Source organism: Lycium barbarum, chromosome 4 (assembly GCF_019175385.1).
Source record: "Lycium barbarum isolate Lr01 chromosome 4, ASM1917538v2, whole genome shotgun sequence".
Classification (NCBI taxonomy): Eukaryota; Viridiplantae; Streptophyta; class Magnoliopsida; order Solanales; family Solanaceae; genus Lycium; species Lycium barbarum.
The window spans coordinates 129235733-129259664 of NC_083340.1; the positions used below are offsets into that span (position 1 = coordinate 129235733).

Here is a 23932-nt window from a genome sequence, read left to right on the forward strand (position 1 = left end):
ATGACCAATCTTTTCTACTTACACTCACAGTATTCTCCAAAATCCTCTTGATTTCCCTGTTCGATACCTCCACTTGACCACTCGTCTGAGGGTGATAAGCAGTCGCTATCTTATGTTTCACCCCATACTTGAGCAGCAATTTATCAAAGAGCCGATTGCAGAAGTGCGTACCTTGATCACTGATGATGGCCCGCGGGGTCCCAAACCTCGTAAAAATATTCTTTTTCAGAAATCGCGCCACCACACTAGCATCATTGGTGGGAAGTGCAATGGCCTCCACCCACTTCGAAACATAGTCTACAACCACCAATATGTATTTATTTCCCTTGGATGGTATAAAGGGCCCTATGAAGTCAATACCCCACACATCAAACAACTCGATTTCCAAGATGCCTTTCAAAGGCATTTCATGACGCTTGGAAATATTTCCGGTTCTCTGGCAGCTATCACATGACCGCACAAATTCATGAGCGTCTTTGAACAGAGTTGGCCAGTAGAATCCGGACTGGAGTACCTTGGCAGCTGTTCTGTCCCCAGCATGATGTCCTCCATAGGGTGATGAATGACACTTCTCAAGAATCGCTGGGACCTCTTCTTCTGGAACACATCTTCTGATTAACTGATCTGTGCCAACCTGGTAAAGGTAGGGCTCATCCCACACATAGAAACGACTGTCATGCAGAATCCGCTTCTTCTTTTCGTGATTAGCGCCAGGAGGGTAAATCTCACTCACTATAAAGTTCACCATGTCTGCATACCATGGCACCTCAGCTGATTTAAGAGCAAAAAGCTGTTCGTCCGGAAAAGTCTCATTAATCCACACTGCTTCATCAACATGTTCCCGATCTTCTAACCTCGATAAGTGATCTGCCACCTGATTTTCTGTGCCCTTTCGATCTAAAATCTCTATGTCGAACTCTTGAAGCAGTAGCACCCAACGAATAAGCCTTGGCTTTGCATCCTTCTTTGCAAACAAGTAACGAACTGCCGTGTGATCAGTGTAAACAATCGCCTTCGTGGCCACCAGGTATGATCGGAATTTGTCAAAGGCGTAGACAACCGCCAATAACTCCTTTTCTGTGACAGTATAGTTCATCTGGGCTGCGTCAAGTGTTTTGCTGGCGTAATAAATAGGGTGAAAGATCTTTTCCTTTTTCTGACCAAGGACAGCGCCCACAGCAAAATCACTTGCATCACACATTAGAATAAATGGTAGAGACCAATCGGGTGCTACGATAATAGGATCAGACACCAACCTTCGTTTCAGTTCCTCAAAAGCCGTTAGACAGTCTTCATTGAACACAAACTTCACCTCCTTCTCTAAAAGCTTGCACAGTGGGTTAGCAACCTTAGAGAAATCTTTGATGAACCGTCGGTAGAAGCCAGCATGCCCAAGAAAACTGCGCACTCCCCGAACTGAAACGGGTGGTGGCAATCTTTCAATTGCTTCAATCTTCGCTTTGTCGACTTCTATTCCTTTACCCGATATCTTGTGTCCAAGAACAATCCCCTCTCGAACCATGAAATGGCATTTTTCCTAGTTGAGTACCAAGTTTGTTTCTTCACAGCGCGCTAACACGGCATCCAGATGGTTCAAACAGTCATCAAAGGAATCTCCAAAGACAGAGAAGTCATCCATAAATACCTCTACATAATTTTCCACCATATCGGTGAAGATAGCCATCATGCATCGCTGGAAGGTACCTGGAGCATTGCACAAACCGAAAGGCATCCTCCGAAATGCAAACGTGCCATATGGACATGTGAATGTGGTCTTTTCCTGATCCTCGTGCGCGATCATGATCTGGTTGTAACCCGAATAACCATCCAAAAATCAATAATAATCATGCCCAGCCAATCTGTTGAGCATCTGATCCATGAAGGGTAAAGGGAAATGATCTTTTCTGGTGGCGTTGTTCAACTTGCGATAGTCGATGCATATCCTCCAGCCCGTGACAGTTCGTTGGGGCACCAATTCGTTCTTCTCATTTTCCACCACAGTTATGCCCCCTTTCTTCGGGACACATTGTACAGGACTCACCCAATTGCTGTCTGAGATAGGATAAATAATGCAGCTGTCAAGCCACTTGATTACCTCTTTCTTTACCACCTCCTTCATGATCGGGTTCAGTCGCCTCTGACACTCAATACTGGGTTTGCTGCCTTCCTCCAATAAAATTTTGTGCATGCAAAACGAGCTACTAATACCCCGAATATCAGCTATCGACCACCCAAGGGCTCGGATTCGATCTCTTAGCACTCGCAATACACGTTCCACCTGCACATCATTCAAATAAGCAGAGAGGATTATGGGCAATGTGTCTCCGCTACCCAAGAAAGCATAGCGAAGGTGAGGAGGCAATGGTTTCAACTCAAGAACGGGCGCCTCTTCAATAGACGGTTTTGGCTTCTTCCATGGTATATGTGCTCGTATATACGCACATGAAGTGTCAAGAATGCTAAGACACTTCTCCACTTCAGCATCAATCATCAGATCTTCCCCATACACCAAAGCTGTCTCCAAAGGGTCTCGCGAGGCTAGGAAGTGATCCAATTCAGCATTTGTGAGCTCAGGTTCCACCACAGAAATCATCTTCAATTCCTCATAATGGGCTGGAAGTCTGGTGGCTTTAAACACATCGAAAGTCACCTCTTGCCCATTAACTGTCATGGACATCTTTCCATCTCTCACTTGGATCACAGCATCAACAGTTGCCAAGAAGCCTCTCCCCATGATGAGAGGAACACTCTTGTCTGCCTCATAATCAATTATCACAAAATCAACTGGCAGAATAAATGGGCCTACCTTCACAAGAACGTCCTCAATAATACCATCAGGATAAGCAAGAGAGCGATCAGCCAACTGCAGAGTGATAGTGGTTGGCCTAGGCTCTCCCAAACCCAACGTCTGGAACACAGAGGTGGGCATCAGATTAATACTAGCACCCAAATCACACAATGCTAGCCCAACCTTAATGTTGCCAATCGTAATCGAAATTGTGAAGCTGCCCGAATCTTTCATCTTTGGCGGGATTTTACTCTTCACTCTAGAACTGCACTCCCCAGTAAGTGCAACTGTCTCAAACTCTTTCCAACGCCGTTTGTTCGCGACCACATCTTTAATATATTTTGCATATTTTGGGACTCCTTGCAGAAGCTCCACCAAAGGTATGTTGATGTGTACCTGTTTTAAGAGTTCAAGAAATTTTCTGCAAGCCGAGTCTGCTTTCTGTTTCTGAAGTCGCTGTGGAAAGGGAGGGGGTGGTCGCACCACTTCCTCTACATGATGCTCTGCGACTGTTTTCTTTGGTTCAGCTCGCTTAGCCGGGATAAGCTCTGCCTCTGCTGTGTTCTTCTTTTTCGGTGGCACTTCCTCTAGCTCTCTACCATTTCTCAAGGTGACTGCTTTGCATTCTTTTAGATTCTTTTCAGTATCACTCGGAAGAGCACCCGGAGGTCTGACATTCTGCATAAGAGCCATCTGCCCCATCTGTCGCTCAAGCTCGTGAATCGATTTCTGCATCTCACTCTGGATTTTCTGATTTTGCTGCTGCATCGCCTAATTTTGAGCTATGAGCTGCTTCATCATTTCCTCTAAATTGCTAGCTGGCTGAGCTTGAGGTTGTTGATAATTGTTCGGCTTGTGGAAATCCTGCTTTCCAAAGGGAGTGTTGTAATTATTCCCATAATAGTTTCCCCGATTGCCAATGCGATTCTGCTGCCCCACAAAATAGACAGACTCTGGATTCAATGGACAATTGTTGTAATCATGAGGTTCACCGCAACCTACACATGCTGCCTGCTGAATGTGCTGAACTGGTTGAATCTGTTGAGCTTGAGGAAACACCCTCAACATCACATTAGTAAGAGTACCTATATCAGCCCGAATGGCTGCAGCATCATCAACTTTAAGAACTCCCGCAGCCTTTTGTGGTAACGCCCTGCTGGTCTCGTTATACTCATGATGACCCTCAGACATCATCTCAAGGAGATCTTCCATCTCTTCATATGTTTTGTTTAATATCTGACCTTGAGCTGACGCATTCAGTAGGGCCCTTGATTCATGGTTAAGACCCTCTACGAAATAGTTGCCAATGATCTCCTTTGGCTGCATGTGATGGGGGCAATCTCGCAGATAGCCCTTATACCTTTCCCAAGCGTGTGGTAGAGATTCGGAATCTCTCTGAGTGAAGTTAGCAATTCTTCCCCGCAGCTCCTTTGTCTTCTTGGGTGAGAAGAATCTGTCGATAAACTTATTTGATAATATTTCCCAAGAAGTGATAGAACCGGCAGGTAGATTCGTCAACCATTCCCTCGCTTCGCCAATAAGTGAGAATGGAAATAAGGACAGCTTCACATAATCATCGGGAACATCTCTATATTGGAAATTCTTGCTCAACTCCACGAACTGCATCAAGTGCTTATGCGGGTCTTCACTAGATTTACCCATATACTGGCACGTATGTTGCACCAGCCGCACTGTTCCTTCTTTTAGCTCGAAATTTCCAGTAATGTCAGGCCTAACAATAGCTTTAGCAATGGTCGCCAGACTTGGCCTAGCATAACTGGATAACAGAATTCGTTGTTCTTGTGCCCTCGCAGCTGCTCTCTCTCCCTGTTCATCTGCGTTTCGTGCTCTATCCCGTTCTGCCTGTTCAAGAGCAAGTCTTGCTGCTTCGTTAGCCATTTGTCTCTGTCGTCGGAAGGTTCTCTCGATTTCTTGATCAAAATCAACTAACGGTTGTCCTGAACTTCTAGTGCTTCGCATAAACCAGAGAAGCCTGAAGAATCACAAGTAGAACAACGAAGAAAAGTAAAGACTTGAATAGAAAAACAAACTCAAATTAGAAAAACAGTAAATTTTTCTAAGTCCCCGGCAGCGGCGCTAAAAACTTGTTGCTCCCAAACGCACACGCAAGTATACGTGGTCGTACAAGTAATATAGACTGTTAAGTCCAGATATCGATCCCACAGAGACTTAGATTCTACTGTCAAACTAATTCAAATTCGAATGAAACTATTCAAGAAAGTGAAAATCAAGATTGTTTGTTGTACTAAACTAAAACTTGAAAAGTAAACAATTTATGATGGGTGTTTTTATGACTGGGACTACGTCGACAAGGACTGTAAGAATTATCAGATGAGAGAAAGATCTAGGGTTATGGCTTTCGACAATCCAGTTGATCTTCTGACAATTCCACCTGTTTTATTTCCTAGGTTACTAGTTAACGGGTTAATTATGCTTTATGATATTCTCTCGAACTACTCACAAGCTTGTAGATGTTACTATAACGCCTATATCTCTATGGTCATCAGAGGTAACAAGAACACGTTTATTTCTCTGTTTTCAACTAAGTAGGGCTAAAGGGTATATCTCTATCCTCATTAGCGAAACGATTAAATCGAACAAACTCTATTTATTCTTATTACGTAGGTGAATTCCCTTTCTCAAGTTCAATTCACGCACCACAGATAGTGTCTAACTATTGGCCAGATAATTAAACAATTAAAACCAAGAATAAATAAGCAACCCACACTATGGAAAATCAATAGATAATAATTGTCATCAAATCAACCTTCAAGTCTTTCGCCACAACCCTAGAACTAGGACATTTAGCTACTCATGATTCGATCATAGACAATAGAAGCCATGAATAAACTAGGGTTGAAAAAGATGAAAAATAAAATAACCTAGAGAGAGAAAAAGGAGAACGGTGGCTTACAAATCCTTGAATAATCCCAGAATACCGTTCTCAGCTATCAAAACGTGTATATATAGGCTAGGGTAAAAATAATAAATAAGGAATCCAAATCCTAGTCTAATCGGGAAGCTGCGCAGAACCCCGCTTTCCTTCCGCATCGCGGACGGATCGCGCAATGATCTGCAGCTTCTCGCCTTTTTCCCGCGATGCGGATCGATAGCCTGAAGTTCTGAAGCTTCTCGCGATGCGGAAGGAAAGCGAGGTTCCTTCAGTGGTTAACTCTTCTTTTTCTTCTTTGTTCGTCCTTTGCGGTCATCGACTCGTCACCTCAGCCAATCAACATATGCTACGAATTCCAATCACTTCAAGCGCATTTTCCATCGTTTGTCGTCATCGTACCTATACACATGAAAATGTAACGACATAAGTTCAAATACGACGGTTACGTCATGAATTAAGCGATAAAAGTCATAAGAAGAAGTTGTAATACGACACAAAACATGATATTTGTGTCAAATATCAAAGTATTAGGAAAGTTTCAATTTAAAAGTAAATCATAATTGTAAATTTTTTGAACCATTAGTTAAAAGTTCTATTGCAAGAAAAACTCTTCTTTACTTACTAGTCAAAGACGATAGAAGATAATGCTTATCTCATAATAATATAATTCTGATGGTAGTTGAGAATGCGATGAACCACTATTAAACATTTTTCCGAAAATCATGCTTATCCACACAAACACAACATCATATAGTTAGAAGGACAAGAATCCCCAGTTTCATTGTATGTTTAACACGTATTCCAAAAATCTTTAGAAAGGCAAACCTCATATGATCCTTTTCTCTTCCCCAAATCTCATTCCATCCCCCATGCTAGATCAAGTTCATAATTACGGTCACAGGCGAACTCCTCCATGAGGGCGAGCTGCATTAAAGGCGCCCAGACATTGAACGAACGGGCCCTATAACATTATTCATACAATATTCTTACTCTTATAAAAAAGTTCATAGCCCGATTGAAGAATTAGAAAACCCAAATCTAGACAAGAATGTACATAAACATGAGTTTGTTATGGATATGTTTATTCGTGTTACTGATGTTTTTGTCTGGTTGGATTCACGTTGGCGCCTACTTGGGCATAAATTGGGGGAGGATGTCAACACAAAAGTTTGTTCCGTAGATTTACTCTTACAGAATGGAATCTCAGAGCTGAGAATTTTTCAGCCAAGCTTTAACGTTCTCGATGCTCTTGCCGACACCAATATAGGTGTCGTCATAACTATACAAGTGAACTTTTTACAAGTAGTGAAGGAGAAAAAACAAATGGACGACTATCTTTATACACGTGTGAAAAATTATGCCGACAGAGGAGTTAAATTTAGGTACATGTGATGTAAGGAATTCATTTCTACTTTTTCTATACTGATAGTGTTCGAATCACCTAAACCCCACCTCGACACTTTTGTTTGATATATTCTTGCTACTTTCTATCAACACATGAAATATAGGGTAATTCTATTAACAAACTATCTATTTTTTTTTTCTATCCATAGGAATTTTATTCCTCAATTATTTTCACCAAATTCAATATTTTTGTCTCATTTCTAGATTTGAACTCGACTCATACATAACTTATCGATTTGTAGGTATTTGTACGTGGGGAACGAACCTTTTATGAAATCATTATATAAGAGAGATCGATTTAACAATATTGTTCATTTCCTGAATATGACTAGAGAGTCTCTTGATAGTTTCAACTTCCAGGATCTCAAAGTTACAACTCCCCATTTCACGGATGTCTTAATAAATGTGAACAAGCCATCAGAAGGTGATTTTCGAGAAGATATAAAGGCCGAAATGATTGAATTTCTCGATTATATTAACAAAACTGCTGGCCCTTTCGTTATCAACATTTTCCCAATCTATACGATTTATAGATACGTATTTGATGCAGACTTTGCTTTCTTCGATAATAATTCAAGTTCAAAGTCATAGATGGCAATAACACCTACAATAATGTCTTCACTTTCATTTATGGTACGCTTGTTTGTGCTCTAACAAAGGTAGGTTATGGTGATATGGAGATTATTATCGGGCAAATTGGTTGGCCTACAGATGGATACATTGGTGCAAATGTGGAAAATGCTGAAAGATTTTATAAGGAAGGAACTCCACTACGCCCAAATAGGGATATTAGTATGTATCTCCAATCCTTAACAGATGAGAATAAGATTGCGCTAGATTAAGGCCCTTATCAGCGACATTGGGGTATCTATAAACACGATGGTCAACCAAAGTATAGAATTGATTTCACCATGCAAGACCGAGATATCATGCCTACCATTGCCAAAGGTGCTACTTATGCTGAATTGTGTGATCATCTCATCTAAAAACTTTAGCTATCAGAGAATATGGATAATTTTCTCCATCTTACATCCTTTTCAACCTCTTCTTCATATCATCTAATTCCCTCTTACACACTATTTTTCTTATAAGTGATAGTGTCATGAATTAGGTCTCAACAGAACAAAAACGATAGATGAACTGAATCAGAATTGAAGGAATAAAAAGAGAAAAAAGCTAAAAACTGCAACAATGTAATTTTCCACTGCTGCGTGGCAGTACTGGCGACAGAGAGAGAAAAGTGGTAGACCGAATAGGAAATTGTTAAAATTAGGAAAAATAATTAATTGCAACACAATTTGGATTCAAGTTGTGTTTAATATTTTCTTAATTTATAATTATAATTGTTTTTGAAAGGTACTAATATTACTCAAGAAAATTATGGTTATCATCATTTTTGGGCAAATTTTATTCTGTTAGGTAGGAACGTAACATGATTTTTTTATTAATTATAAAAAGCTTAAATGAAAAGATAAAACTAGAGCTAGCAGTAATAAGAAAAGCTATTGTTAACTTGATGAACACAATCATCAAATCAACTATACATGGTGCTAAACTAATTGTATAGTGTTGATCCTTCTCCGGAAGTGTAAATAACTATCAACACGAGTGTGAAAAGTTTCCCGTAAAGCTCCATTTTTCCCAACAGTCTTGAACTATTTTCCATAATTTTATTGTCAAGTATGGAACTTGAGCTTTATTCATATTGAGTATTTTCTTTCCCATTGTTGGTAATTCCTCAAAGTCTTCCCGCCTGTAGCTTATATGATGTTTCTAGAGCATGGTTGACTGAGTAATTGATAGCTCCATGGTCAAGAATGGCGCTATAGAAGCCCTAAAAAGATCGTCGTCAAGGTCACAAGCTAAGGAGATGCAAGCCAAGGTTGTTGGGCTTCAATTGGAAATCAAAAGGATGCTTATCATGGAAGAAAAGCCCAAGAATGAGTCCAATAATTATGCAAAAGAATGGGCTAAATACTATACATATTTCATGATCCAAGTCCAAGCTCAAGAGGAGGAAGATTGGGCTCCACATGGGGCTGAAGTTTCTACCCAAGAAAGGAATTAAATCCAACCCAAATTGGGTTGGAGAAAGTCACACGTACAAAAGTGACTTTTTGGGGCAACCTTCTCCTTATTCTATTAGGAAGAAGTTTGCCAATTATTTTACATGCTTTCCTAGTTTAATCCTAGTTAGGTTTTAGTATTTAATTATTTCCATAAAAGTAGATTCTAATCCCATTCTATTTGGGATAAGTTTCCCCTATATATAGGGGTGGATTTTGTTATTTTGAAGAAACAAAAATATTATTATTATTGAGAGTTTCTCTATTTTACACCTTTGTGTGGCTACTTTGGGTTTATCTTGCAACCTTATAAGAACGATTCTTTTTAAGAGGTATGATTAACTCGTACTTGATATCCTTGGTTCTTATTCGTCAATTAAAGAAGTTAATTAGTCTTATACTAATTATTGTCTCTAATTTCTTCGAAATAGGGGTCTAGATCACCTTTTGATATAAGTTCTTGAATTGACTCTATTAGTATCTTAATTAGTCTTAATCCGCTAATTTTGAATACTAAGACCAATTAGGGTTCTTATCACTTAATCTTGAAATTTGGGGATTTTATTCTTGAATTTCGCCTATCTTTATATTCTCGTCTTTAATCTTCATATTTTCGCTTCCGCATTATAATCTTGTTTTGTTCAAGTAACCCGATTCTTATCAGTAATGCACAAGTTTGTTTCCTTCTATGAATACATATGTAATATGAGCTCGACATGTAACCATATCCTGTTGGATCTCCTCAATCAACTCTATTAGTTCCCAATGTTGTTTTCAGTTCCTTTAAATGTTCTGTTGAAGCACTTTTGAGTCAGTTTCTATCATCACTACATTAATGTGGGATTTCTGGCTGTACTGAATAGCTTGCTTTATTGCAACAACTTTTGCTTTTATGTATGTTGTCCTGTGTATTTGTTGTGCTTGTGCATATATAAGATCACCTATATGATTTCTCACACCGAAAGCATATGCACTCACGCCTAGATTACCTCTAATTGCTCCATCTGTTTTCACTTAAAGATTCATACAGCTGGCATTCTCCATAGTACCTTAACATAGAATAATTTAGCTATATAATTATCTAGGTAATGGATCATAGTATAAGTATTGTACACGGACAGTGCGTCAAACTTAAACTCTTTAACTATATTATGTCTCAGTAGTGGCGGAGTCAGGATTTTGGGGTTCAAAAGTATGAAGAAATAAATATACGAAGAAGTTAAAGGGGTTTAACATCTACTATATATACATAAAAAAATAATTTTGATCTTGTATATACACTCTAATTTTTCGCCAAGGGGGTTCATCTCTACCTAGCTGCGCCCCTGTGTCTCAGTACGTGTATTCTAATTCTCTTCCATGGGTTAATTTATTTTTTAGTGTGTCAATGAAATTTAATTAAACCCACATGACTCTTAGCTCTATATATATATCATGAACAGGTATAGTGAAAATGCCAAACAGATGGTGTGTTTTTGATGGTAAGACCGATCACAATGAGACGCTGGTGTTGCAAGATTACGAGTACGCCTGTTACGACTCAGACTGTATTGTCTTCACCGGTGATGCAACTTTTGATCACCTCAGTTTTACAGAGAAGGTCTCTTATGCATACAATGTACGTTACCAAATGAAAAATCAAAATTTACGGCAATGCGAATTGACAGGCTCTATGATTAGCACAATTAATCCTTCAACTCCAAACTGTGAGTTCCCAGTCGAGATCTTAACCGCAGAGGTTGTGGATGGCGGATCTGGAATAACTAAGACATACTAGAGCTCCACCCATTCGAAAATAAACATTATTGTACCTTAATAATGATATATACTGGTCATTTCCTTCTTAACTTCTTTTATATATATATATATATATATATATATGCTGTACTCCATAATTTTGAGAATGCTCTGTGAATACTTGAAAAATCTATAAGATTTCTAGCCCTAAATAAATTAAATCGGTAATTTGTTAAAGTGCTAGAAAGTATTGCCAAGCCTATTTTGTAAATCATGCTATGCGCTCTAGTCTCGTTATTGCATACTGCATTAACTATTTGAAATTTTACATTGTGAAAACTTACTTTTACTCATTCTTTTGGATTGTCAAAGTGTGAAAATGATCTAGCACAATTAGTATTTAAAAGTTACAACTCATTTTCTAAACCATATATATTATGCTAGTCTCAGCCTGGGTTATTTGAAGTTGGCTGACCTTCAAGTTAATTTTTAACATTGAATTGATTTTATGATTAGAAGTGATATTTTATTTTTGAACCCACTAAAAAATAAAGTGTGACACATAACTTAAAATAAAGAGAATATTACAATTATACATTATTCCCTAAATACAAGCCCCTAAATAACAAACTGTGAGAAAAAACCTAAATGTGTCCAAATGGAAAGGAAGTGTATTACCTTCTGCCTGAGCAAAACACGCCAAACATGAGGATATATAGTAGCAGGTTTTTATGGAGACCAAAAGAAAAGAAAGTATAAAATGATTAAGTGATTTTGACGGTGTGTTGTGGGTTCTATAAAGGAAAAAAATACATAAAATCCCCTCTTAATTTTCCCCCAAAACTCCCTTTAGCAATTTAACTTTACAGGCATTTATATACCTCATATTTTAGTCTAAAGTAATATTAATACCCCTCTCAACTAGTGATTTGGCAAGAAAGTGTGACCAATTGTTTCTAAAAGCGCATGAGGGAAAAATAACACTAAAAATAATCCCCAAATGTACATTTGTCATCTTCTATTTGGATGAAACTTTATTAAACTTAGTAATACCTTTTTAATATTTTATTTTTCCTTTTAGATTTTTTTCTTTTCTATTTCTTCTTCATTCTCCCTTTTGCCTTTGTTCTTTTTCTTGAATTTTCCATCCGCCATGACTGTGCCCACAAACTGGCATTTCATTCTTCCTCCGTCGCCTACGGATTCTGTTCAATCCAATATTTCCCTTAAAAATAGTACCAAGAAGCAACCAAACACTTCTCTTGGACAATTCTGTGAAGGGAAAAAGGAAAACAAGATCATACCCAGTTTGTAACGACCCATTAGGTCATTTTGAGCTTTTGGACTTGTTTTCCCAAAATACCCTTCCCGTAGTTTCATTTTGGTATTTATGAATTGTGGGGATGGGTGGCGCATTCCCCGAGGCAATCGGGTGAGTTTCGGATCAATTTTAGAAAAATTAGAAGTTCTTAAGTTAAGAAATGAAGAAGTTTGACAAAAGTCAACATCGAGAGTAAAATGCGTCATTTTTGAAGTTTCGTCGACTCCATTAGGTCCGGAATGTGATTTTTGTCTTAGTTAGACCGTTGGTGCGGGTCCCGAGGTGCTCCGGTGTGATTTGGGTCATTGGTTGAGAAACTAGTTAAGTTAAGCATTTGGAGTTGACCTTGGTCAACATCGGGTCAAGACGGTCTCTTTTAGGTGTTTCGAGTGTGCAAACAGTTTTGTAGCGTGTTTTTTGATCAAAATGCACATATGGTTTGTGTCTGCGATGTTTCGGATGAGTTTCGGGTGTTAAAATGAAGATTTGAACATAAGTGATTTTTTTATATCTGGTCTGACCACGATCGTGGGAATCGCGCGAGTGGTGCGTGTTCACGCAAAGAAGGGTCAGCCCAAGGCAGAGCCATCGCGTCCGTGGTGCCGGTTCGCGCCCAGGGTGCTATCGCGCTCATGCTGCGCGATCCAGCTGTATATTTGGGTCTAAGTTGAGCACAATCGCGCTGGCCCACTGCGATCGCACTAATAAGGCTTCAGGTTTTAAAATCAGGCAGAGTTAGAGTTTTGGTTATTTTAATTATTGTTGGAGTTCTAGACCTCGGATTTGGGGATTTTGGAAGGGTTTTTCAAGATTCTTCGCGGGGGTAAGTTTCTAACTTTCTTTTTTCCATTCTACCTTCGATTATTACGGAATTTCATCATAGAAATCATGATTTGATCTCAGAAATTGGAGTTTTCCATGGAAGTGGGTTTTCAAGTAATTTATCAAATTAAAGGTCGATTTGTGAATGAATTTAAAAAATATTTGAGATTCTTACTATTTAGACCATGGGTAGGATGAATTTATGTCCAAATTTCAGTTTTCCCTTGTGGGCTCAGGGTGGATTTTTGGGTTCGCTTTTGGGTTCCGAGTTAAAGTATAGCAATATCGGTGTGTTTAGACGTGGTGGAGCTTCCAGAAGGCTTAATCTTCGCATGGATCGAGGTTGGATCCTTCGTGACTTTAGGACATCAAATCTTAGGTTAGTTGAGACTTACTAGACCCTTTATGTAGTGTTTTGAGTTGGTTATGTAATTGAGGGGCATCATTTGGAATTGGGCGTCCCGTACTCATGAGGTGACCAGCACTTATGCGAATACTGGTGTATTTGTATGGGTAATTAATAAAAAATGATTTTTGCTTGCGACGGGGAATGTATGTTGTGCCTACGAGCATTGGAGGTAGTGATAAATTGTAACGACCCATTTGGTCGTTATAGTCATTTTTCACCTTTTCTCCAAAATACCCTTCTCGTAGTTTCGTTTCTGTGTTATTTGACTTGCGGGGATCAATGTCGTTGTTTCTAAGGCAATCGGGTTAGTTTCTGGTTGGGAAGGTTGGCTGGGATTGGACTTAGTGAGAAATTATATTTTGTTTTTCTTTTCTTCTTATTTTTTGTTTCAAGTGCAGCGCACCTGCGGACTATGGGCCGCATCTGCGTGCCCGCGTCTGCGATGGTTTCTCTGCTTCTGCGAAATTTTGGGGGTTTAGTAGTTTCCTCATCGGCGAACTCTTTTCCGTAGAAGCAAGGCCGCACCTGTGAGCCTCAGTCCGCTTCTGCGGGAAGCGCTGAATCAGCCCACAAAATCCCCATTTTGAGTCATATTTCCTCATTCACATAAATTGAATTTCACACTTCGGTTGGGAGAGCTTTGAGAAGGGAAAATTCAATCTTCTTCTTAGGGGTAAGTTTTCAGCTCCATCTCAGTTTATAATTATGATTTTCTTCTTATTTCACCTTCCCTTTTCTTGATTATGGGTAGAAAATATAGGGTTTTAACTCAAATCTTAAGTGAGTGTTGTCATGAGATTAAGTGCTAAGATTTAGGCTTTTTGAATCTATCTTTTAGATTTAGAGCCTGTTTGGATGGGCTTATGCCTATAAGCTGTTTGCAGCTTATAAGCTAAAAAAAAATAAGTTGGGGTAGTCTAACTTATCTTTTTTGGCTTATAAGCTGTTTTCAGCTTATAAGCTGCTTTAGATAAGCAAAGTCAAATGGGCCAAATTATTTTTTTGAGCTTATTTTAAGCACAAAATGACTTTAAGTTGGTCAGTCAAACACTCAAAAAAGCTTAAAACAGCTTATAAGCCAATCCAAACGGGCTCTTAGACTTATTAATCTATGGGTAGACTAGTTCTAAATGCCATTTCGAACTCAATCCATGATTTTAGATGATTTAATTTAGGGTATTAGCACATTTTGGGATTTAGGTAGATAATAAAATTGAAGGCTCATTTGTGAGTATAAGGTGATGATGATAGAGATTATGACTAATTAGACTATGGGTAGGGTGGATTTAACTTAAAGTTTTGATTTTTACCCTTGTGGGCCCGGGTAACCTTTGGGAAGTGGTGTTTGGGGTTTTACTTAGAAGTATGGCATTATGGGTGTTCATAGATTCCTATTCTAACATAGAATTCATATTTGATTGACTTTCATTATTTGGAAGCACTCCGAAAAGAAAAGGCTTGGGTTTGATTATTCATTTCTCCCGTTCGGCCTTCGAGGTAGGTTAGGGCTTACTTATGTGTAGACTCCGATTAGCGAAATGTATGTAGATGGTAGTTATTGATGGGGAAAGCATGATAGGCCGTCGTGCATGGTTGTGGTGATGAATCCACTGGTTTGGTATGGATGTTGTTATGTGGGCTAGTCGCCATATTTGCTTTTAGATTTTGACTAAGGTTTGTGTGATTGTTTATTGACTTTTCATTATTATCATGTATAGGGAAGGAATATATGTTGACTATTTGGATTGTTCCTGGTATTAATGATATTCATTTACTGATTCCATGATCGAGGTGTGATTGAGTTGATTACATGCATTTACACATCATCCATTCTCATGCATAAACGGTTACTATGAAATGAAGGACAATCTGTGTGGGCCCGAGTGACAATGGCAATAATGATAATCTAAGTGGACCATCTGTGTGAGCCCTAGTGGCAATGGCAACGATCATCTGTGTGCTCAAGTGGCAATGATCTTCTATGTGGGTACATGAACTTCGTGAGTCCCCCATGGGTTATGACTTTGAAGCATTGCCCTTAGCATGTGTGTACGTGATTGGAGAGGAGGTCGGTGGCCTCTAGACGGCCATAGAACCCTGGTAACAGCTCGGGCACTTTTTCTATAACGATTCCTTTTTCGAACAGAAGCTTCTTGTCGAGTATATTGGCATAGTATCGACGATAACAATCTCGAGACATAAACCTGGTAGCATCATACTGCTCCTCCGCGGCCTCTCTGGCAATCTCTTGACCTTGTGCGACGTTTTCATTCGCGTTCGGGTCCATTATCATCGCTCTAGCACCTAAATTAATCAAAGCCAAGTTAGTCCAGCAATAGAATCATGCCTAGCAGTTTAAAACTCAGCAAATTAACCAAAGAAACTAGCATGACGGGACCAACACAAACCAGTTGCAAGGTCACTGGTTTGCCAAAAATTGTCCATGGGTCGTAACTGCGGAAGTAGCACCGCAGATGCGGGGCCGCATTGGCGGGAAATTTTCCGCATCTGCGAAAGTACCCATTCACAGCAGTCACCGCACATTTCTCACACAGATGCGGGACCGCACCTGCAGAACTTTTCTTGCAGCTGCAGAGTTCGTCACCATCCCTAAGAAATCCAGAAACTGCCAAGTTTTTTCCGAATAAATCCTCATTTTAACAAGTAAATTCCCAACCTACACCCTCAATTCTCCATCTAAACAAACGTACATGACTAATAGGCTCAATGGATCGCAATTTCAAGCAACAGCACCCCAAAATTCAAAAAAAAAAAAAAAACCACAAAACCACCATGAACACCCCACCCGATTTTTGTTCTTCAATTTTCAACCAAGTTTCGAACCATTACAATGATCTAATAGTAGTAATCATGATTTCAAGACAAACAACACCCAACTCTAGAAATTCTACAACAACCCATATGCAAAATCCCAACCCGAATTCTTCGAAATTTTCTACCAAAATTCGAACCCATAGTGACACTATAGCAGTGGTAAGCATGTTAGATATCGTCCAAATTCCGTTCAAGATTAAGAGAGGGAGCAAGAAAGCATACCTTGTTAGTAGTGAAATTGAAGAAGATGGTGATGGGTTATCCTCTCCTTTATGATCAAAATACTTTTCCCCTTTGGGTCTCTTGCCTTGTGGTGTGTGTTTGTGAGAAGTGAGGGAGTAGAAGTGTTTAAGGGTTGAAAATGAGAAGTTGAGAGGGAGGGAACCGGTTGGGGGGAAGTTTTGATGTTTGAGAGTGTGGGGGAAGACTCTTCTCTTTCCCCAATTTGAAACTTCCCGAATGGCTGCATCTGCGAAGTGGGGTCCGCTTCTGCAAAATTATTCCTTTCCATTCTGATCGCATCTGCGGCTTTAATTACGCTTCTTCGGCGCACCCGCATCTGCGGACATTCATGCGCTTCTGCGTGTCCCTCCCTTCCAATGACGTTCGCTTCTGCGCCTTGCACCTGCGACTTACTTTCACAGGTGCGTTCACTACCCTTAGAAGTATGGCATTATGGGTGTTCATAGATTCATATTCTAATGTAGAATTCATCTTTAATAGATTTTCATTGTTTGGAAGCACTGTAGAAAGAAAAGGCTTGGGCTTGATTGTTCGTGGCTCCCGCTCGACCTTGGAGGTATGTTACATCTTACTTATGTGTAGACTCTGATTAGCGAAACGTATGTAGATGGTAGTTATTGACGGGGAAAGCATGATAGGCCTTCAGGCATGATTGTGGTGATGAATTCACTGGTTTGATATGGATGTTGTTATGTGGGCTTGTCGCCATGTTTGCTTTTAGATTGTGACTAGGGTTTGTGTGATTGTTTCTTGACTTTTCGTTATTATCATGAATAGGGAAGGAGTATATGTTGACAGTTTGGATTGTGCCTGGTACTAACGATATTCATTTACTGATTCCATGATCGATGTGTGATTGAGTTGATTCCATGTATTTACATATCATCCATTCTCATGCGTAAACGGTTACTATGAAAGTAAGGACAATCTGTGTGGGCTGAGTGGCAATGGCAATAATGATAATCTAAGTGGACCATCTGTGTGGGCCCTAGTGGCAACGGTAACAACGATCATGTGTGTGAGCCCAAGCGGCAATGATCTTCTGCGTGGGTACATGAACTTCACGAGTCCCACATGGTTCATGACTTTAAGGCATTTCCCTTAGCATGTGAGTACGTGATTGATAATAGGCTAGAATCATGAATTTTTAGCCTTATTTCACATATATATTGACTATACTTTAATTGTATTTGAACTATAATGTTAATATTTTATGCTTATTATGTGTGTTTTAATGTGTAGAACATGATTCCGAGCTAAGGAGCATTTATAGAGTAAAAGTGCATGATCCTTGGAGCAAAATGATAAATTATGGATGAGAAGTACAAAATTCATATGCGAGGAAGCCATTACGTGAGCTCACAGGAAAAATTGTCATGATGGAGTTAAAATATTATAAAAATAAGGCATAAGGATTACTAGCTAATTATTGGATGATGATGTGGCCTAATGATTGGAAAATAACTAGCTAATGATTGGAAAGTAAACATTGCAAGGAGTACTGAAACAACAAAAGGGATGTACAGTGGAAACAGGCAAGAAACAGAAGAAGGAAAAGTTGACGCAATAAGCAGTGAGAATCGCACTCAATTGGCGGCAGAGGAGTTTATTTGGCCAATTTTTCCCACTGTCTCAGTAAGGGTATTTTGGTCTGGGGTTAATTTTTCTACATCAATAAATAGTCCTTAAACACATTTTTTAGGTGACTTTTGACCTAGGAGTCATTGAAGGCTCGTAGAAGAGGATTTGACCGCCGAATTCGTTAGTTTCCATCACGATTAGATTCAATACGGAAGTTTGGGTCAATCGTCGGTTGTAATGTTTTCTACTTCTATTTCTTCTATGTTCTTTTATTCTATTATGGAGTAGCTTCTTATGGGGTTTTGACAAATATGATGTAATGATTGACGTTTTTATATTCGATTCTTGTTTTATTGCTTGAATTCGTTAACATGGGTTTTGAATTGAATTGCAGAGTTATTTACTATTTTATTTAATGAAAATAGGAATAGTTTGGTGAATATCTTTGCATTATTTTGTTTGGTTTTAATTGGTGATTCTTCTGAGTAATCGAACGAGCTTCTTGGATTATTGGTTGAACCAAGAGAGGAAAATATTCGAGAGACGTTTTCCATAAGACTAAACCCTTAATGTTTTGTTGCATATGTTCACATGTTTTTCACCAGTCTTGAATTCATGGATAGTAGTTTTATTTGATTATTGAGATATTTTTGGATTCTTTAATCGGAAGAGAAGGTATTTTATTATCTTAATATAAATCTGATTTAGCTCATGATTGAATGATTTTATTGAGTAATCGGAAGACACTCTTAAATAATTTATCTTGGGTTATGAGCTGACGATATTCGTGAGAAGTCATTTGAAGATTTATTTCTATCCATAATTTTTTAACATTCTCAGGGCTTGCATTAGTTTAATTTGTGAAATATGTATAAATAATCGAAAGATGTTTATCATATTCTAGAGTAAACTAATTACTTATTGAATTCGAGAGACTCAATAAAATTTAGAGGAGAATGAAAAAAACGAATCGAAGTTAATTGCTAAAATCTTGCATCTGTCTTTCTACTACCCTTACTTCTCATATTAATAGTAACCTTTGCTTTCGTTTGTCAATTGTCTTTAATTACGTTGTAGTCGATTATCTTGGTTTATAACCACAACAAATTCAAGTTTTTATTTCCTGAATAATACTGAGCAAGGTTCCGTTTGAGTAATTATTTGTATCAATCCCTGTGGAGACGATCATAAACTATACTATCTTTGACTAGCGAAGAACTTAATTTATATTGTGTTTTGCGCTCGTCAGTGATTGGAGAGGAGGCCTGTGGGCATTGCATTGCATGGCATGGCATAAAATGTCATTGCATTGCACCCCAAAACACTGCATAGCACATTATCTCTTGGATTCTGGTTGATGATATACTTGAGTTGTGGCTTGCTTATAAGATGAGTTTTAAGGATCTCGACGAATTCGAGGATTAGAGGCTTTTACCTAGGCTTACAATATGAGAATATCATGATTATTACTGCTGTGAGGTATTATAGCTATAGATAACATATACTCAGTGTTTTAAAAGGCGGGGGCGTAAGGCGAGGCGTTTTACGTCTGCCTCAGCGAGGCACGGGGCGTAAGTCTCATGGGACTTTAATTTTTAATATTTCATAAAAGGATATAATTATAATAAATACTTTTAAATAGGTAAAATAGCGAAAAAATTTTGAAGAAAACTATAAATATATGCTCTATCCCCACAAAAAAACTAATCAGAACAATCTATTATACGCTACTTACAAGCACAAGTGACTGCTCGTTACTTTTTTGAGATAGTAGAAGACAAGATAAATAATTGGAAGAGAACATATATTAGGCATTCTGGCAATAAAAAAAGGTCGTGACTTTTAAATTTAATGTTTCGGTTCCTTTTTAAAATATTTGAGTAATTACTAGTTGACTTTTGAGAATTTGGGCATTATATTGAGGACTTATTTAACAAATTTTGTTTTAATTTGAAGAAGTTTTCTGGGCTTACGCCCCAACACGCCCCAACAAAAAAAACTCGCCCCAAACGCCCAGATGTACGCCCCGAATTGCTGGGCGTACGCCTTTTGAGACTTTCGCCTCGAACCATCGCCCCGGGACATTTTTAATACGCCCCACCCAGAAGCTCACCCCGAAAACGCCTTTTAAAACACTGCATATACTTTAAAAATATTTTGACGACATTTCTCATATGTCAATTTGTATTGCACTTCACCCCAACTTTTAGACGAGTTAAACATGAATAAGTTGGGTGGATCATGATTTCAAGAAAGACATAAATGGCATTATATTGATACCGGATGACTCAATAAAGTTACAAGACATTTTTTAGCCTTTTCAAAATAATTCTATTTCGTAGTCCTTTTTGAACTAATTCCAGCAATGTATATAGGAACTATATCATTGTTGTATAGAATATGTATCACTATGGTCTATGTATAGAAAATGTATTATACTTATAGAAACTATACCATTGTTGTATAGGATATTTATCCCTATAGTATGTGCGTAAAAAATGTATCATTGATTCATTGTTATATAATTTGTGTATAATAAATGTATAATCAACGTATAATCAATGTACGATATATACACACTAATGAAATACATATTATACAATTATTATACACTATTTACACAACGTATAAATGACTAGCCTATCTGAAAAAATTGTCGAAAAATGGAGCAACGAGCAAGACAAATCATATCGGAGGATCAAACCACAAAAAAAGAAAAAGGAATATAGATATTTGTTGAAGAAAGATAATTGGACAATTTAAGGCCAAAATGGATAAAGGAGAAGAGAAATAATGTGAGAGAGAGAGGATAATAGATAGATATACATTTTTCTATGCGTTGAATTTGTTTGAAGAATAAAAGAGAAATGGAGAATTATTAAGTAGTGTACTTTGTGAGTCATCGTCGTCTGCACAATGACAATAGAAAAGGGCGGAGACATTGCGCGGAATAATGAAGCTCAAAAAGGAAGAGGACAAGAGAAAAGGGTTGATGGCATAAACGTGCTAAAAATTATCTTTTTTTTTTTTTTTTTTTTTTTTTTTTTTGCTTAAACTTAAAAGTGAGTCTTTTTTGGGCCTTCTTTTTTTGCTGGTGATCACATCATGTTCTTTTCCCTTAATTTTATCACCCCTAGCCACAAAGGCACATCAACTAGTATAAGTTTTTCGAATTAACAAGTTAATTTGAGGATGAAAGAAGTCGAGGCCGGATACATCCTGTTTTCTTGGATTTGATTTGTAAAGGTCTAGTAGCCTCTACTCTTTGTAATTTGTATAATTTTTTGATGTTTAATAGATTTCTTGATCAGAAAAACGAAAAAACAAAAACACAAAAAATTCAGCTAACCAACTTTCCAGCATATATGTCAAAAAGCAAATTGTCTTTGAAATTGGATTGGTAGAATAGGCCTCTAGGATTGCAAGTGCAACTTATACTTTGTGCTTTAATTATGGCCTTTGTCCAAACAATATTGATATTTACAACAAATGCAACTTCATCATTATTAATTTATTATTTATAAGTATCTCAAACTCCTATCACTTTCAGTGTTATCACTTTTAATAGCTCTTGCTTTCCCTAGCTTCAAATGGATTTCATTTCTTATCATTAAGTAATTATTTTACAACCTTATTGTAATTAATTATTAATGATAAAAGTAAATTAATAAAATACTCCATTCGTCCATTTTAAATGTTGCTTTAACTCTTTATAAACGTTCATGAAGAAAATTACAAATTATAATTTAATAAGTTTCCCCTATTTAGTAAAAGTAGATTGATTTATTCCTCTTAAATACTTTGCAATTAAGGTAATATAGTTGGAAACAGTTATCATCTTTAGCCTTAATTCCGAAAGTAACAATTAATTCGAGATAAATATTTTTGAGCTAAAGTGACTATTAATTTGGGAAGGACGGAATAAATACATAATTAAATATTAAATGTAGTGCAAAATGCATACTGAACAAGTTAAAAGCATAGGAGGGATAGGAGGGAGTAACATTCAAGTAAATTTATCAAAAAAAAAAAAAAAGTGTTTTACCCTTGAATATGAGTGTAATAGAATATCCAATACGATAGAACCAAAAATGTCTAGAAATCTGTGGGATGAGGGTATTGGCAATATCTTTTGTTTCTCATACAAAGAAAGAACCTTTCATAAGCCAATGCCATTTTGTTTGCTGTGAACACTGAAAGTGCATATGACTTGCAAATCATGCCTTTCCTTTGCAAAACTTCTGGACTATCTCTTATTGCTGACTCCAATGCTTCTACAAATGACCCTACATTTGCTGAAAATGTCTAACCAAAATCTTCATTCAACACCACAGTTCTTGTTATGCTTGGGTAGTTTGGTGTCAAAACTGGCTTTCCACAATGCATAGCTTCTATTAGTGTAAGATCAAGTCCTTGTGGCCTTAATGCTGGATTCACAAACACTTCAAGTGAATTATAAAATTTAGATGATCCAATGCACCTAAAACTCACACATTTGGGCCTAATTCCACGTACCTTTCGCGCATGGCCCTGACCCTGCTACTAGTAGAAAAACTCCCGGATAACACTTTGTTATGAACGAAAATGCTTCGTGGAGAAGTGGGTGCCCCTTATCCCTTACTAACCTCCCAGCAACCCCTAAAACCAAGGTAACATTTGATGGGATCCCAATTTTTTCGCGAAAATTTGATCCGGATATAGGGTCATACTCAAAGTCTGTCTCATCAATGTCATTGACTATAACATGTCCATTTCTTTGAGGGAGTTGATAGACGTTTACTAGAACTTCCCTTGCACTATTGCTTATGCATATTTGGTGAGAATAGCTCGAAAAGAACTTAATTTCATCGCTGAGCCTTGGCATTGCTTCTTGAAGTTCATTAATAGGCCCTTGGCCATTGGGGTTGTCAAGAAGTTCTTGAAATAGCTTTGAGTGCATAATCTCATACCAGATCCCGTGTCACGTCACTGCCACATTAGGCTGAAATTTCACGTGCCAATGACGCAATGTCACACTCTCAGTGTGCACATAATAAAAAGGCCTACCCCTATTTTCTTGATCAAATATATCAAAAACTAGAGAACAATTGAGTGTGCCATGATCATTAGGTGCAAAATACACATGAAGGGATCCATCATGAATGTCAGAATGAAATTTCCTATCGGATGGGACGGTGAAAATATGAATTTCATGTCCTTTAGTAGCCAGGGCAGTATACAACGTAAACCGGTATCGTTCCATACCTCCAGGATCTACTCCAATTGGCCATATTTTTTAAAAGACTGCTAACTTAAGCTTCTCATGAGAAATTGGTCCAAATGAAAGCTTATTCCATGGGAATTTTGCATCGCATGAATCGCCATGAAATAGACCTCTATGTTGGTCCAAGAAGTGCGGCTCTTTCTTGGAATTTCTTGAAGGGGCAAAGAAGTAGATAAGAGAGGCAATGCAAAGAGTTGTTGTGAGAATAGTTGAAGATTTTAAAGAAAGAAACTTATTAGAACCCATTGAGACATCAAGAAGAGCTTCAAGATTATATATGGATGAAATTAGGTGATTTTCTGGATCTAGACTATATAAGGCATGGGTAAACCAATTTTCAAATAAAATTCCACTTTTGCTCTTGGGGCTTGGGGTTGCCTTTTTGGGTTCCGAATTAAAGTATAGCAATATGGGTATTATTAGACTCGTCTAAACTTGTAGAGTATTATTTTGACTGTATTGATCCCGATTATGTAACGAAATTAAAATTTTGACCTTTGGGGCTCGGAATCGGCTTTTTAGGTGACTTTTTGGACCCGAATTATTATC

General features: G+C 38.0%; 2 pseudogenes; one reads left to right on the forward strand and one right to left on the reverse strand.

Moving 5' to 3' along the window:
* The first annotated feature begins 6221 nt into the window (after nt 1-6221).
* Nucleotides 6222-10981, forward strand: LOC132638588 (glucan endo-1,3-beta-glucosidase 8-like; annotated as a pseudogene).
* An 11119-nt stretch (nt 10982-22100) lies between these two features.
* LOC132637778 (uncharacterized) lies at nt 22101-23629 on the reverse strand (annotated as a pseudogene).
* Nucleotides 23630-23932: the final 303 nt, after the last annotated feature.